The sequence below is a fragment of the Tenrec ecaudatus genome, chromosome 1 (genome assembly GCF_050624435.1).
Source record: "Tenrec ecaudatus isolate mTenEca1 chromosome 1, mTenEca1.hap1, whole genome shotgun sequence".
Lineage (NCBI taxonomy): Eukaryota > Metazoa > Chordata > Mammalia > Afrosoricida > Tenrecidae > Tenrec > Tenrec ecaudatus.
The window spans coordinates 264984250-264999056 of record NC_134530.1 but is presented as its reverse complement, the minus strand read 5'-3'; the positions used below and the strand labels follow the sequence as shown (position 1 = coordinate 264999056).

Below are 14807 nucleotides of genomic sequence, written 5' to 3'. Positions count from 1 at the left end.
CTGGTTATCAGAAAGAATGTGTCTGGGCCTTAAAGGCTTATTTTCAAAGAAGCAGCCATCTAAGTGAGATTTCAACGAAGTCCACAGGGAAGAAGCATGCCAACCTGTGTGATCCAAAGATTGTAAATAATAGAACCCAACTGTAAAAGCAGGAATGGCATCAGAGCTCAGACTGTAGAAGGTTAGGGAGACAGTCAAAGTCCAACATCCGTTAGCAGGGTCCACACATAGAGTTAGCCTGGGATGAATCCCCTGCGATCATAGTTGGGGGATGTGAATCGCCCTGCTATCAGATAGAGAGCATTGTAAAATCAATTACGACAGACATAATTAGGTCAAATATAATATCATTTGATCTCCATTTAGAACCATTTTAAAGCTTTTTTTTTAAGTGAAGGGGAAGTGGGTTAAACCCCTGGGGCATCCCCTCTGGTCGTGGATGATGGGTGTGACTAGCATCACTGTGCAGAATGCATTAAAAAGCAGATTCCTGCACGTGCACTTAGGGTTAACGCGCCATCACCTGCCCTTCCTTATGGCCCATTTAAAACTTGTCTAGTGTTTCATCTTTGTGCTTTCTTTTGATTGAGATTTTTATCTCTTCATTATTTTTGTTAGTTTGTTTTTTTGTTTATCTGTACATGAAACCTAGGATAGGTAAATCTATAGAGATAGTAACTAGTAATGGTCCCTTGGGAGTATGGCATAGGAGATTGGGGGGAAATGGAGAGCTGATAACAATGAGCACAAGACTGAAGGAAATATTCTAACACCGACTGTTGTGATGATTGTACAATTCTTTCCCCCCCCCAAAAATCATTTTTATTAGGACTTAATTCAGACATCGTACCGTTCAAGAGTTCACTCATATCCAGCAGCATTGTGCAGTCACTGCCACAATCAATTTCAACTCATTTCCTTCCCTATTGCCCTCCTTGATATCAGCTCCCCAATAATCCTCCAGGAACCCTAATTCCCATTAGTGTCTTTATAGATTCACCCAACCTGGGTTTCATATACTGCAAAATATAGAAAGATACATATCAGAGTCAAGAACATTACCAACCAACAATGTCCCAGAAGAGATTAAAAATTAGATCAACTCAAAGTATATTCAAAGGGAAGTCTAGTGACTAGACTAGTGACTAGACTTCCCTTTGAATACACCATTCAAGTGAGAGTGGTCATTTAAGTTTACTGTAATCATCTCTCCTTTATTCTCTGTCTGATAACCAGGCTATTCCTGTCACTTATGGCCAGAGGGGAATCACTAGAGGCTTATTCAAATAAATGACAGCCACTATGATGTCTTGAACATTTAGAAGTGTCGTTATTCAGCTAGCTGGGCTACTGAGAAACTGAAAGTGTTTCCCTTCAGAGCAGCCCCGAGTTAAATTATCAGTGAGTTACAAAGTCCAAAACCACAAAATTATTTGGTTTATTTGTTAGAGACTTGAGCAGGCATGTGACAGAAGCAGAAAGCAAAATTAATGGGTTAATTAAAAGTTCAAAAAGAGCAAGCAAGCATTGCAGGGTACATCTGTTACCAAAAAAAAAAAAAAAAAAACCCGTGATAGCAGGATTGATTATAACATCCTGGTTAACAAAATAAGAATAGCCAAAAAAAAAAAAAAAGAATAGCATGATTAATTACATTTGGATTACAACATCAAAAGGAACAATATTAAAGAATATTCAAAGGATCATAAGATTAATTACAATGTCCTGATCCGAGGTATATATGAGTACATTCTAGAACTGATTAGTATTGGGCATTTCCGAGAATGGAGGGGAATCAGGCACGTCATCTAGCTACTTTGGCTAGTCTGCCTCAACTTCTGCTCTCCTTTCAAACATTACCTACAAGAGACTAAACAGACCACACGTACCCTGAAGCAAAAATGAAGAGGCCAAGAAACCCAGATTAATAGAACCAGAACCAGAATAGAAATATTGAATGTTGACATAATATGGGAACATATGATCAATTTGTGTAAGGTCTAATGTACAGTGTAAACTTTCACAAATAAATAAACAAAACATTATTTTTTTAAAATAACCATCTGTATGGGATCACTAATTATTGTCAAGTTGATTATGACAGGACAGAGTAGAAATGTCCTTGTGGGAGCTATAAAGGGTTATCTTTCCCCCATGGATTTTGGGTGGGTTCAGATTGCTGATCTTGAGGTTACCAGTCTAACATGTAACCCACTACACACCTGCTAAGAGTTACAGTCTCAGAAAAAAAACCACAAGAGCAGTTCTGCCCTGTCTTATACTGTCACCATGAGTTGGAATCAACTTGATAGCAGCGAAGGTTGTTTTGTTTGGTTTGTTGTTGTTTTTATATGGGAATAAATTGACAACAGTGACTTGGAAGATTGGATAAGAACTTTAGGGTCACTGAATCTGTTAATAGGGGAGCAACAACACCGAAAAGGAGCTTGGGGATCCTTAGAGAATTCAAAGAGAGTAAGCAATTCTACATGTATCATTAGATGGTACAGGTAGAATTTATTGGTGTATATTATGTTGTGTATATTCTGAACAACAAAAAACAAAATATACCCAATCATGTGTTTTTACCTAACATGAAGGACTAAGGAGACTGGCACCAGAGGGTTTTCTCGTCTATAGTCCCACAGTCACTATGTGTTGCAAATTGATAGCACAAAGCAACAGCAGGGACAACATGGACTGATTGTATTGTTGTAGGGTACAAAAGAGACTCACTATCAACTGTAATTTAAGGAGACAATTAAGTCTTCAAAGAGACAAAGACAATGAAAAGACAGACATATCATTCAGATAAAGGAGGCTAGTAGCATGAGGTCAAACTAGTGTCCAAGGATTCACAATCAGAATCCAGATAAATAGGGCATGAAACAAAAGGAGCTGCCACAGATTCATGATTGGTGGCAGATCAGTACATCATAGTCACAGGTGGGACTGCACAAGCAGGAACAGGACTATGATTAGGACATCATTTACATTGTTAGAAAGAAGGGTTTACAGGAGTTGTCCATGGCCTTCAAACCATGGCAGTCAGGGCAAGATTGATAGGGCATTCCTCATGATACTTGGACTTCTTACTGACCCCTGTAAGGTGGCCTCCATCATGGACAAGCCCCTAAGAACGAGCCTGCCCCTCTCTCGGGTGGCTAAAAGGTGGAGGTAATCTGCTTTCCAATGCATGAGGCCTGAAGGCAAGCTTATCTATATCCTTGGTTAGTGATCAAAAAGAATTCAATGCATGTTTAATTTATGTGGGGACTCTGAAAATGCATTTGGGGCTGTCACTGCCATCCACATCCCTTTGCAAACTGGGGTACTCAGAATTTAAGCTCTAATACAATGTATGGGTTTAGAATCAATGCTCTAACATTACAGATTCAAAATCTTAACTTAGATCGACTTGTAGTGTTGTTGCTGGGTGCCATAGAATTGGTTCCAACACACGCCAACCTGATACGAAACAGAATGGAACATTGCCAGGTCCTCGGCTGTCCCGACAGTGGTTCTCAAACTTGAACCCATGGTTGCAGTCACGGTGTCAGTTCCTCTCCTGAGACCTTCCTCTTCTTCAATGCCCTCTACTTCATCAAACATAGAGTCCTTCTTCAGGGACAAAACTCTCCCGAAAACATGTCCAAGACATATCAGATGAAATCTCACCAGCCTTGCCCCGAAGGAGCACTCAGCCCTTACTTATTTCAAGAGAGATCCATTTATCCTTTTAGCAGTCCTGGTACTTTGAATATTTTTCTCCAGCACCATAGTTCAAATACATGAATTCTTCTTCGGTCTTCTTTATTCAATGTCCAACTTTCATACGCACATGAGGTTATTAAAAATACCATGGCTTGGGTCACCTGCACCTTAGTCCTCAAAGCAATATCCTTGCTTTTCAGTACTCCAAAAAAGTCTGCAGCAAATTTACCTAATGTTGTTTGTCTTCTGATCTCTTGACTGCTGGTTCCATGAGCATTGATTGTGGATCCAAGCAAGACAAAAATCCTTAACTGCCTGATGTTCCCTATTGGTCCGGTAGTAAGGACTTTAGTCTTCTTTTACATTGAGTTGTAATCCATACACTGAGGGCTGCAATCCTTGATCTACATCAGGATCTGCTTCAAGTCCTCCTCCCTTTCAGCAAGCAAGGCCATGTTATTTGCAGCTCATCAGTTGTTAATATTAGCTTCCTTGGCTGGGAAATACCTCGATTCTTGGCCTCACACAAGAAAGAATTCATGCTGAAGCCTGGTTTGTGATCCAAGCGAGTTTTATAAAGGATAGATGAACTTTCTGGTTTTACAGTTAAGAAGACAAGCACCCTCATGGCATTGCACACCACGTGGCAACCTGAGGCCAGAGAGAGACCTTGGCCTTGCTGACCTCAGCTGAAAGTGAGGGCAGTTGTCTCCACGTTCCAGCCTTTTGGGACCTTCTGCTGGAAGCTGTGGTTGACAATACTGGTTGGCCCCATTGGCTGAATTAAGCCCACCTGGCTTACATTGTGACCCACCCCTTTAGCCTTTTATTGGCTTCCAACTTCCTGTAGGGGGCCCCTAGGCATGGAGAGGAACAACCCCCTACCCGGCTACCTAACAGTTAATAATCCATCTTCAAATGCTGATGCCACATTCTCCTTCAAATGAACCAGATTCTCTGATTATATACTCAGCATATAGATTGAACACATGCTGAGAGGATGCAACCCTGTCCTACACCATTCCTAATTTTGAACTATGCATAATTCCCTTGTTCCATTCTTATAACTGTCTCAATCCGTGTCCAAGTTCTAGATGAGGACAATGAAGCGCTCTGGAATTTCCATTCTCCTCAATGCAATCTATAGTTCATTATGATCTATACAGTCAAATGACTAGGAAGAGTAAATAAAACATAAGACACGTATTTCTGGTGTTCTTTGCTTTGAGTCAAGGTCCATCTGACATTCGCAATGATATTCCTTGTTCCATGGCCTCTTCTGAATCTGTCCTGAAACTCCGGCAGCTCCCTGTCAATGTGCTGCAGCAACCGTTGATGGATGACCTTCAGCCAAATTTTACTTGCATGTGGTATTAATGATATTGTTATATAGTTTGAGCATTCTGTTAGGTCACCTTTCTTTAGAATGAATACAAATATGGATAGCTTCAAATAAGTAGCTGTTTTCCAAATTTCCTGGCCTAGACGAGGGAGTGCTTCCAGCCCATCAATTTGTTGAATCATTTCAATCGGTATTCTGTCAATTCCTGGAGCCTTGTTTTAGGCTAATGCTTTCAATGCAGCTTGAACTTCTTCCTTCAGTACCATTGGTGCTTACCTCCTGAAATATGCTGCTAGTGGGATGTACACTGTGTCCACTAGTTCTTTATGGCACATGACCCTGTATTCTTTCCATCTTCTTTTGCTACTTCCTGCATCGTTCAATATTTTGCCCATATCATCTTTCAAGATTGCATCCCACGCTTGACTTTTTTCTTGAGTTCTTTCAATTTTGGATATGCTGGTGTGTCCTTCCTTTTGGCTTTCTAATTCTAGGTTTTTGCGCCTTTCATTGTAACCTTTGGCTTTGTCTTCTTGAGCTGCCTTGGACATTTTCTAGCCGGCTTGTTGACGTCATTATTTATTCCATTAGCTTCAGCTGCTCTGTGATTAAGAGCGAGTTTCAGAGACTTTCAGGACACCCACTTTGATCGTCTTCTTTTTCTCCTTTCTTTTTAATGAGCTTGTGCTTTCTTCCTGAAGATGGTCTTGGTGTCCTCATCTGACCTTCTGCCGTTTAGTGTTCTCAGACTTCAGGTGAGATACTCAAGGTTAGATTTTGGCTCTCATGGACTTGTTTTAATTTTCTTTAGCTTTATCCTGAACTTATATATAAGCGATTGATGGTCTATTCCACAGTCTGTCCCTGAATTGGTTTTAGTTGTAAATATTGAGTTTCTTCCGCATCTCTTCCCACAGAAGTCATCAATTTGATTTCTCTGTATTCCATATGGAGAAGTCCATGTGTGTAGTTACCTTTTGTGTTGAAAAAAAAAAGAAAGTTATTTGCTGTGAACAAGTCATTGGTCTTGCAGAATTCTATCCTGCAATCTCCAGCTTCATCCACTGAAGAATTCTATCCTGCAATTTCCAGCTTCATCCACTGCAGAATTCTATCCTACAATGTCCTAGTCCACACTTTTCAACTACCGCTCCTTCCTCTGTTTACAACTTTTGCATTCCAATTGCCAATAATAATCGATACATCTTGATTTCATGTTTGATCAATTTCCGAAGAAGTTGGTAGAATTCTTCAATTTTTTTCATCACTAGCTTTTGTGATTGTTGCATAACTAGTACATTAATGTTAACTACTATAAATACTTAACTGCCTTCAACTACTATAGTACTTCATATGTAGAGTAAGAACCTTGTATAGTTCCATTCTCCCCTTGCACCCTTTGTGCTATTGTTCCCTTACATTTATTATTGCACATGCTATAAAAATACAATGTATTATTCATATATTTGCTTTAGGCATATTTTAGAACAATATGGGCAAATCTTATTTTATTATTTATTCCATTCTTATATCCTTTGTATCTTTTTTTAGATCTAACGTATCATATTATCTCTTTGAAAAATCTCAGAATATTTTCTGTAGTGTAGGTTTGCGGGAAATTCTGTCAGTTTTGTTTGTGTAAAATGAAAATTTCCTCTTTCTTTTTACTAGATATTTCTGTTGACTTTTCCCCCCCCCTTGACATGGAGCACGGTTACTCCGTTGCCTCTGGCTTGTGTTATTTCTAAAGAAAAACTCATCTAAAATTCTTACTCTCATAAGTAAATCTATCAGTCCTCTAAAGATGAAAGTATTTGCTGTCCTTTTTCCCAGTAAAACGTCTTGGGCTTTTCCCCCACAAAGGAGGAGTCTCGCAGAGTTTTAATCACTCCATGTCTGTCATTTCCTTCCTTCAGTTCAGTTCCACATGAGATACTTTCTTAGGGAAACCACTATATTTCTGTGAGAATATAAAGTAGGATTTCTATGGTCTCTAAGCTCATACTGTCCCACTGGCTCACACTTGATCTTCAGGAAGGTGCCTGACTCTCCATTTATTTTGAGCGACATAATTAGGTGCTTATACCCCGTTTCTAATATGATAACATTTTTTGCAAGCTTTCTTTACTGTAAGCATAGAGGCATGTGGTTTTCATTTTCTATATCCTAGAATAGAAACCAAAAGTCTTTTTAACTACTTGTTAATCTTAATGAAATTTTTAACACATTTAGCATATTAGTTAGGATATTTGGATGGCAACTAGCAGAAACCTAACTTAAAAATAAGAATGCATTGTTTCACATAACTAAATCCCCCTAGTGTACACATCTCATTTAGATATGACTGTATCCAAGGCAAATAGTGTCATCAGGACAGTGTCTTTATATTCTTTTTCTTTATTTGTGTTTGCTTGATTCTGGTTAGTTTATTTCTCTATGAACCCCCCCCAACCCTATAAACATTCATGATAAGTCCCAGAAGCCAAATATGGAATAAGTAAAAATAATATTGTCACAAAATCATAGAACCCATTAGTAAATAAAATTACCAAAAATGTGAAGCTATTATTTCTAAATATAATGTACTCCTCTAAGTCTATATACTTCTGAAAATGGTATTTTCATCTTTCTAACTCTTCACCAAAGAATTCTGTGCTCGTCAATGTACATTTGTGTACACCACATCAAAATGGGAGCTGTAACATCATTGGGAAACTCAAGCAATGCTCCTTTTAACAGTGTCTTTGAATTTTGAGAACAAAAGTGTCTGAAAGGACAAGGGTCCTTCAGGAAAATGTGTTCCTATTACCCCTTTTGTAGCCTTCCCCCAAAAGAATTGTCATAACCTTCTGAGTTGACCTCTCTGCCTTGAATCTATGTGACGTAGCCGATCCCATGGGAAACCACTACTTTCATTGGGCCTTTTTTCTTTTCTTGGAAGGCACCCCCAAGAAGAGTAATGTGACCAGGGTAGTACTGACAGAACTCGTCTGCAGCTATCCACTGATCACAGAGACGTGCTTGCTTACATTTTGTTTGGAGTAAACCCATGCATGTATATGAGCTGGAGCCCTAGCGGCATGGCTTTTATTTTTTTCCCTTATCCATATAGTCATGTAACAATTATGGTAGAAACAACGTTATTTCCAATTGTCTGAATATGGATCATGTGGAAAATTCAGAATCTGGTCGGTCCTGTTTGCATCAACTGTCTACTCCGTAGCAGTCACAGTTACCAGGGAGAATGTGAAATAAGATTGGACCCACAGAGATGATGTGGCATTATACCTTCACGAGGTGAAGGTGGGCATCAGGTTGACGGCCACTGCACTGATGCTGTAGGATCTCTTAAATGAGTATCTGAGCTAAGTTAGGAAATTTCTTTCAATTGTGCAGTTGAACTCAGTTTTATATTGTACATGCCATTCAGTAATATAATGATTCAATAGATTGTTTAATAAAACAACAAAGTACTGTGCAGCTAGTTAGGTATAAAGTAGAGAACGTTCTATCAATGCTGAAAATTCCCATGATATAAAATATAAAAATAAAATTTCAGAAGTACATATATTATTAATCTGGTTTAATAAAAGTATGCATGTATATATATGTGTGCATATGCAGAATATGCTTAGAAAGATAGCTCCTCCAGCTATGGCTTGAACTGGAAGTGAGATAAGAGTAAGAACAATAATAGGAACTTTCATTTTATATCTTATGAAATTCTGCATTCTCTGATAGTTTTGAATTGAGCTTATATTAATTTTTATTTTAAAAACTATAAAATTTGAAGTCTAAGCACTTAAAGCAGAAACTTTCAAGTATATGAAAAAAATCACTGTATGTAGGAATCATTTTATTCCTAAGTGATTAATGAAATGTTATTATAAGGATGCAAACTTCAAGGAATTATATAAATTAGTTATTCAAGTAGTACGTAAGGATAATGAGACAGGATCATATTAAAAAGAGATGGAGGAAAAATACCTTATAGTTATAGATATTAACACTTACTATTTTTTTATTATGAACTTCATTTTCTTACCTACTTCTCAAGAGTAGTGTTTACCAATCACAAGATTATAAAAACATCTTTGAGAGTGAGGAAGGCCCTAAAAACAAAATCCAGAAAGTTGTCCTTTTTGGAAAGGAGAGGGCATGCTAAATAAAATCAAGAAGAAACACGAAGAAACGGGACCATTTATAGAGTAATCAGATTAAGAGTAATTTATGGACTGTTAAGGATTAATGAATCGAAAATGAAGGAAGAATGTTGTAAAACTATATTATTGTAAACATTTTCCTCCAGGTTAATAGAACAAAGACAACCAACCATCTTTTCACTGATGGCTTTCATCATGTCCTATTTCTTCCTGGTTGAATTTTACTCTTACATCCCTTTTCAGTGATTATTCACAATAACCTGTACCCCTAGTGACTACTACACGTACACATGTACACTCAGATGCAGGTTGCAGTTAATTCCAAGAAGTTTAAACTAGACTTTTTCTGTGACTTCTTGATAGATTATATGATTCTAATGTACAGTGGTAACTTCATTTGCATTTCTGGATACACTAATGAGCAGTTATGAAATATGAACCTAACTAATATTTTCTGACTGTTGTGTTCTCCTAGGGGTCTGAAGTTGTTTGGCTGCATAAAGTTGGCTAATCAAAAAATCAAGGCTTATTGCACTTTCCTTCATTAGTACCACGTTCATTTGCTTAAGTGATCCACCCCCGCTGAGCCTTGTATTATTCCTGTTTCCCTTCTTAGTAACAATTTCCCAAAGCGCACTTCACAGATGACAAATGGTTGCCCTCATTCTTCTCTCCCAACCTAGATTTTAGTTTCAATAGTTGTATTTTCAGTTTCCTATTTTAAGTTACTCAGATTTTTCTTTCTTGATCTCTCTTACTTCAATAATTCAAAGATTTTACTACTAATTAAGGGGTTTACTAATGTGTTAGCCCAGGTAGACTAGAGAAATAAATCCATAGAAACTCATGAGAGAGTTTTACATAAAGGGTAATTATACATTAAGAAAGCATCCCAACCCAGTCCAGTTTAAGCCCATAAGTCTGATATGAGCCCATATGTCCAATATCAATCTATAAGGTCCTCTTCAGACTCACGAAACACATGCAATGATGCCAAATGCAGGATGATCACAGGCCAGTGGATAGAAAGTCTTTGGATCCAGTGGCATTGTGAGCATCTCAGCGCTGGCAGGGGTCTCCATGTGGCTTCTCCAGTTCTTAGGGCTACATCAGGTTAGGTCCACGTGACTTCTCCTTAGGGCTGTCTTTCAGGAAGTGAGCAGAGAGAGAGAGAGGTGTCTGCTGCCTCCAGGGAGGAAATACAGGAGTTTCCAGAACTCTCAGGAGAAGGCCTTGTCCACACAGAGGCCTCATTGATTATATCTTGATTGACAGGCCGGGCTCCACCCCCTCACTTATAATCGTCTCAAATTAACACCAGATAATGTAACTCACAACTAATATTTAGCATTACCTTTTTTCAGGGTAAATGACAAATCTTATTAATAGCTGGAAGGGGATCTTTATAAGTGAATACTTTATTTTCCACATTCTTATACATCTTCAACTGATCATATGGTTTCTCTGTTTTGTGAATTACACTATTATTCTAATATTAAACAATTATGACATGAACCAAATTTGATCATATTGTGTTTTTATGAATGTACTGATTAATTTATAAATATTTATGAAGCATTTTTGTTCAAAGTGAAGAATATCTGTATTTTCTTGCCTAATTTTTGCATTAAACTATTTTCATGCTTACAAGACATAAAATGCAATCTTAAAACATCTTTCTGTTAAAATTTCATCAACTAACACTTAAAGATATACCTTTCACTCAACAAATTACTGTAGCTTTGTCCTACATATCTTGATTGTTACTAACTGATTTTCATTATCATTCATTCCTAAATATTCCCTAATATTATTAAAATTTTTCCCAGTGATTAATTAATTACCAGATTAACTTGTCAACTTTTCATATTTTGGCTATCTGTTCTTGCCTTCTGTAAAATTAAATTAATTTCTACCTTTTTTCTATCAATTAGCAGTTGCTTTTCAGTTCTCAATGTTCACTCTGAGCCAGCACCATCAGTGTTACCTAGAGAGTTATTAGAAATGCAAAATTTAGACTCTACCCTACGTTAGGCTGAGCTTTTATAAATGCATGTAGTATAAGAAAGACCTTTATATTAAGAAAGAATTTTATATCAAGGATGCAACCCAGCCAAGTCCAACTCAAATTCATGGGTCAGATGCTAGCATGAGGCAGGCTCATGCAGCTAAACAGGAGGTTACAGACTGGTAGCTACAGAGTCACGTGGATCCAAGGTCCACAACAACATGGCAGGGCACCAATAGCCCCCAGGGTCAGTGGGCCACATGGGCCACCAGTCCCAGAGATGAGACATGGAACCAAGTTAAGCAGGAAGGAAGGGCCAGAGAGCAAGAAGTTCTCCTCAGCATGTCTTGTAAAAATGCCCTTACAGATATGTCACTAGGGTATGGCCTGTTTGATTGCTACCTTCACATAGGTGCAAGATGACATAAAATCTAGCCATCACAACCCCAAACCTGCTAAATCTGACCTCTGGAGTGGTTATTCAGGTCTTTATTTTATAAGTGGCCCACGTGATTCTGATGCACATTAATATTTGAAGCTTTACCAGATTGTAGTTGTGGTCAAGTGTCACCAAGTCATTTCCGACTCATAGCAACTCTATGCACAACAGATCAAAATGCTCCCTGGCTCTGCACCATCCTTATGAAATTTACAATAAGCACACTTGATTCAAAATACAAATAGATTATTTACAATTTCTTACCTGCCACCCAAATATAATGACTTTACTCTTTAATTTCTCCATTCCATCTTCCATAAGAATAGTATTTAGTACTTGGTTTCACCTTCAAATGAGTAACTATCTTTATAATTGCTTTTATAAGAAATCCTTATATTCATATTCTAATATTTTAGCAATTTATTTTCTCACCATTATTCGTTCATTCTATTTTTTCCATTCCAAAAGATAATTACTAGGTGTATTTCTTCCAATATACTAATTCATGCCTTCTTCAATTCAGATAAATTCTGAGCAATTTAAATATTTCTTCTCAGCAGGAGGAGTAATATTAATTTCTGACAAAGTAGACATCAAAGGAAAAAAGTCACCATGAGTGACAATAAATCCATTATATAATAATGAATGCCACATTGAACAAGAAGACATAACCATAGTAAACATCTATGAACAGGTGGAAAACCCTTAAATAATTGAAGAAAAATAGACCATAATACAACAATGTTAGGATATTTTAATATATTGCTTTTGAACAAAGACAGATCAATTAGAAAATAAACAAAAATACAAAAGAACTAAACAACATAATTAATCAACTTGATCTTTTATACATATACAGAACGCTGCATCAAACAAATCCACAATATAGATTTTTTTCATAGTCTACATAGATGTACTCCAGAATAGATCATATAGTAGGCCATAAAGCAAGAATTAATAAACTTTAAAACATTGAAGTACTACACAGCATTTTTTTTAGCTTTGAAGCTGCAAGATTAGAAATCACCCATAGGACTGTCAACCAAAGGAAATCCAACAAACCAGTTATATGGAAACTGAACAGTACTTTACTAAAAACCACTGGGTGATTGAAGAAATAAAGAGCACATTTGAAGGCTTCTTGAAACAAATGAGAACAAAAATATAACAAGCCCTCATACACTAGAAAAAAGAAATAATCAAAATTAAAGCAGAATTAAATGAATTAGAAAAAATTAAGACTATAGAAAAAATTAAGAAGTTGGTTCTTTAAATGGATTAACAGATTTGATAAACAACTGACAAACCTAACAAAGGAAAATAAGGAGTAAAAAGCAAATGTTACAAATGAGAAATGAAATGGGAAGCATCATACTAGAACCAATGGAGAAAAACACAATTACACTTATGAAAAATTGTAGTACAACAATTTTCAAAACCGAGAAGAAATTATAAATTTCTAGAAACACATTAAACTAAAAAGAAAACAAAATAAAAAAATAAAACCTCCCTCATTGAATCTATTCTGACTCAGTGACCCTTAAGACAGAGAACTGCTGCATGGGCTTCCAAGTCTGTAAATCTTTACAAGAGCAGAAAATCTCTACTTTCTCCTGCAGAGTACCCTGTAGTTAGCAGTCCAATGTGTAAACCACTATGCAAATATTTCATGATGCTACCTGGGCTCCCCAGAAACAATAACCTACATAAATTAAACAGACTGGTTTAGGAGACCTCAGCAGATCTACAATCAAGGAGAAATAGATTTAGTCATTGAAAACCTCCCAACATTAAAAGAATTGGGACCAGTGCTCGCGTCAGCAGCAAATATACTAAAAGAATTGGGACCAGATGGTTTTATGGAGGAATTCTATCAATCACTTAGAGGAGTTAACACCAATTAACTTTCATTTAATATAGCTGTGAGGGTCTTAGGGCTATGAGATATATATAAACTCTCTATTTGCAGATGGAATAATCCTATATATACAAAACCCAAGGGATTCAGTTAAAAAATAGTGGAATTAATTTAAAATTTTGACAACAGAGTCAATTCTGACTCATAGTGATGAGCATGGATAGGAAGATTTAAGATGGTGAAAATGTCAATATTACCGAAAGGCACTCTATGAATTCAATGCAATTCTGATCCAAGTAAGTCTAATTCTTCAAAGGAAAGGAAAAATGAACAGCCAACTTTATATAGAAAGGAAAAAACACAGGATAAACAAACCATTATTAAATAAGAAACACAAAATAGGAGGGCTATGATTCCCCAATTTCAAAACCAAGGTAATAAAACAGCTTGGTATTGGTACAGCCATATACCTGTAGATCAATGCATTAGAACAAACAACCCAGAGGTAAACCAAGGACCTACAGACACCAGATATTTGATAAAGGACCTGCTAAAGAATGCAGCAGGACCCATCCCTCTCAACATGTACAAAAACGAATTCAACATGACTAAAGAGCCAAATACAAACCTTATAGAACCATAAGGCTCAATAATGAAAAAGTAAGGACAAAATGAAGGGCTCTAATACAAGACATAATTACACTACCAAACACAATGAAAACACCCACATTATGGAAGAAAAAGAGGACTTGGACATTTTAAATATACATTGATGTGCATCAAAAGACTTCATCAAAAGATCAGAAAGATAACCCACAGATTATGAAGCAAAAACTGGCAATGATAAATCAGATAAAATGCTAATTTCAAAAACCTATAAAATATTACAACACCTTCATAGGAAAAACACAAATAACACCAAAAAATGGATACAAGACATGAAGGGGCAATTTACTAAAAAGGACATCCAGGTAGCCAAAAAGCATATGAAGAAATGCTCATGTTTATTAACCATAATAGAAATACAAGTTAAAACAACAATGAGATGCCACCTCACACTGACACTCTTAGCCAAATTCAAATGAACAGAAAAATCCTAAATGCTGGAGAGGCTGTGGAGAGATTGGACTGCTCAGACTTTGCAGTAGTTGCAGTGGGATGGTGCAACTACTAGGGAAAACCGTTTGGCACTTCCTTAAATAAATGTACATGCAAATACTTTAGGATCCTGCAATCTCTTTACCTGACATAAACCCTAAAGAAACAACGAACAAAACAGGAAC

General features: G+C 36.9%; 1 protein-coding gene across 1 annotated transcript in view; it reads left to right on the top strand.

Moving 5' to 3' along the window:
• PCNX2 (pecanex 2) overlaps window positions 1-14807 on the top strand; it is a 357992-nt gene that overhangs the window by 250047 nt on the left and 93138 nt on the right. The window lies entirely within an intron of this gene.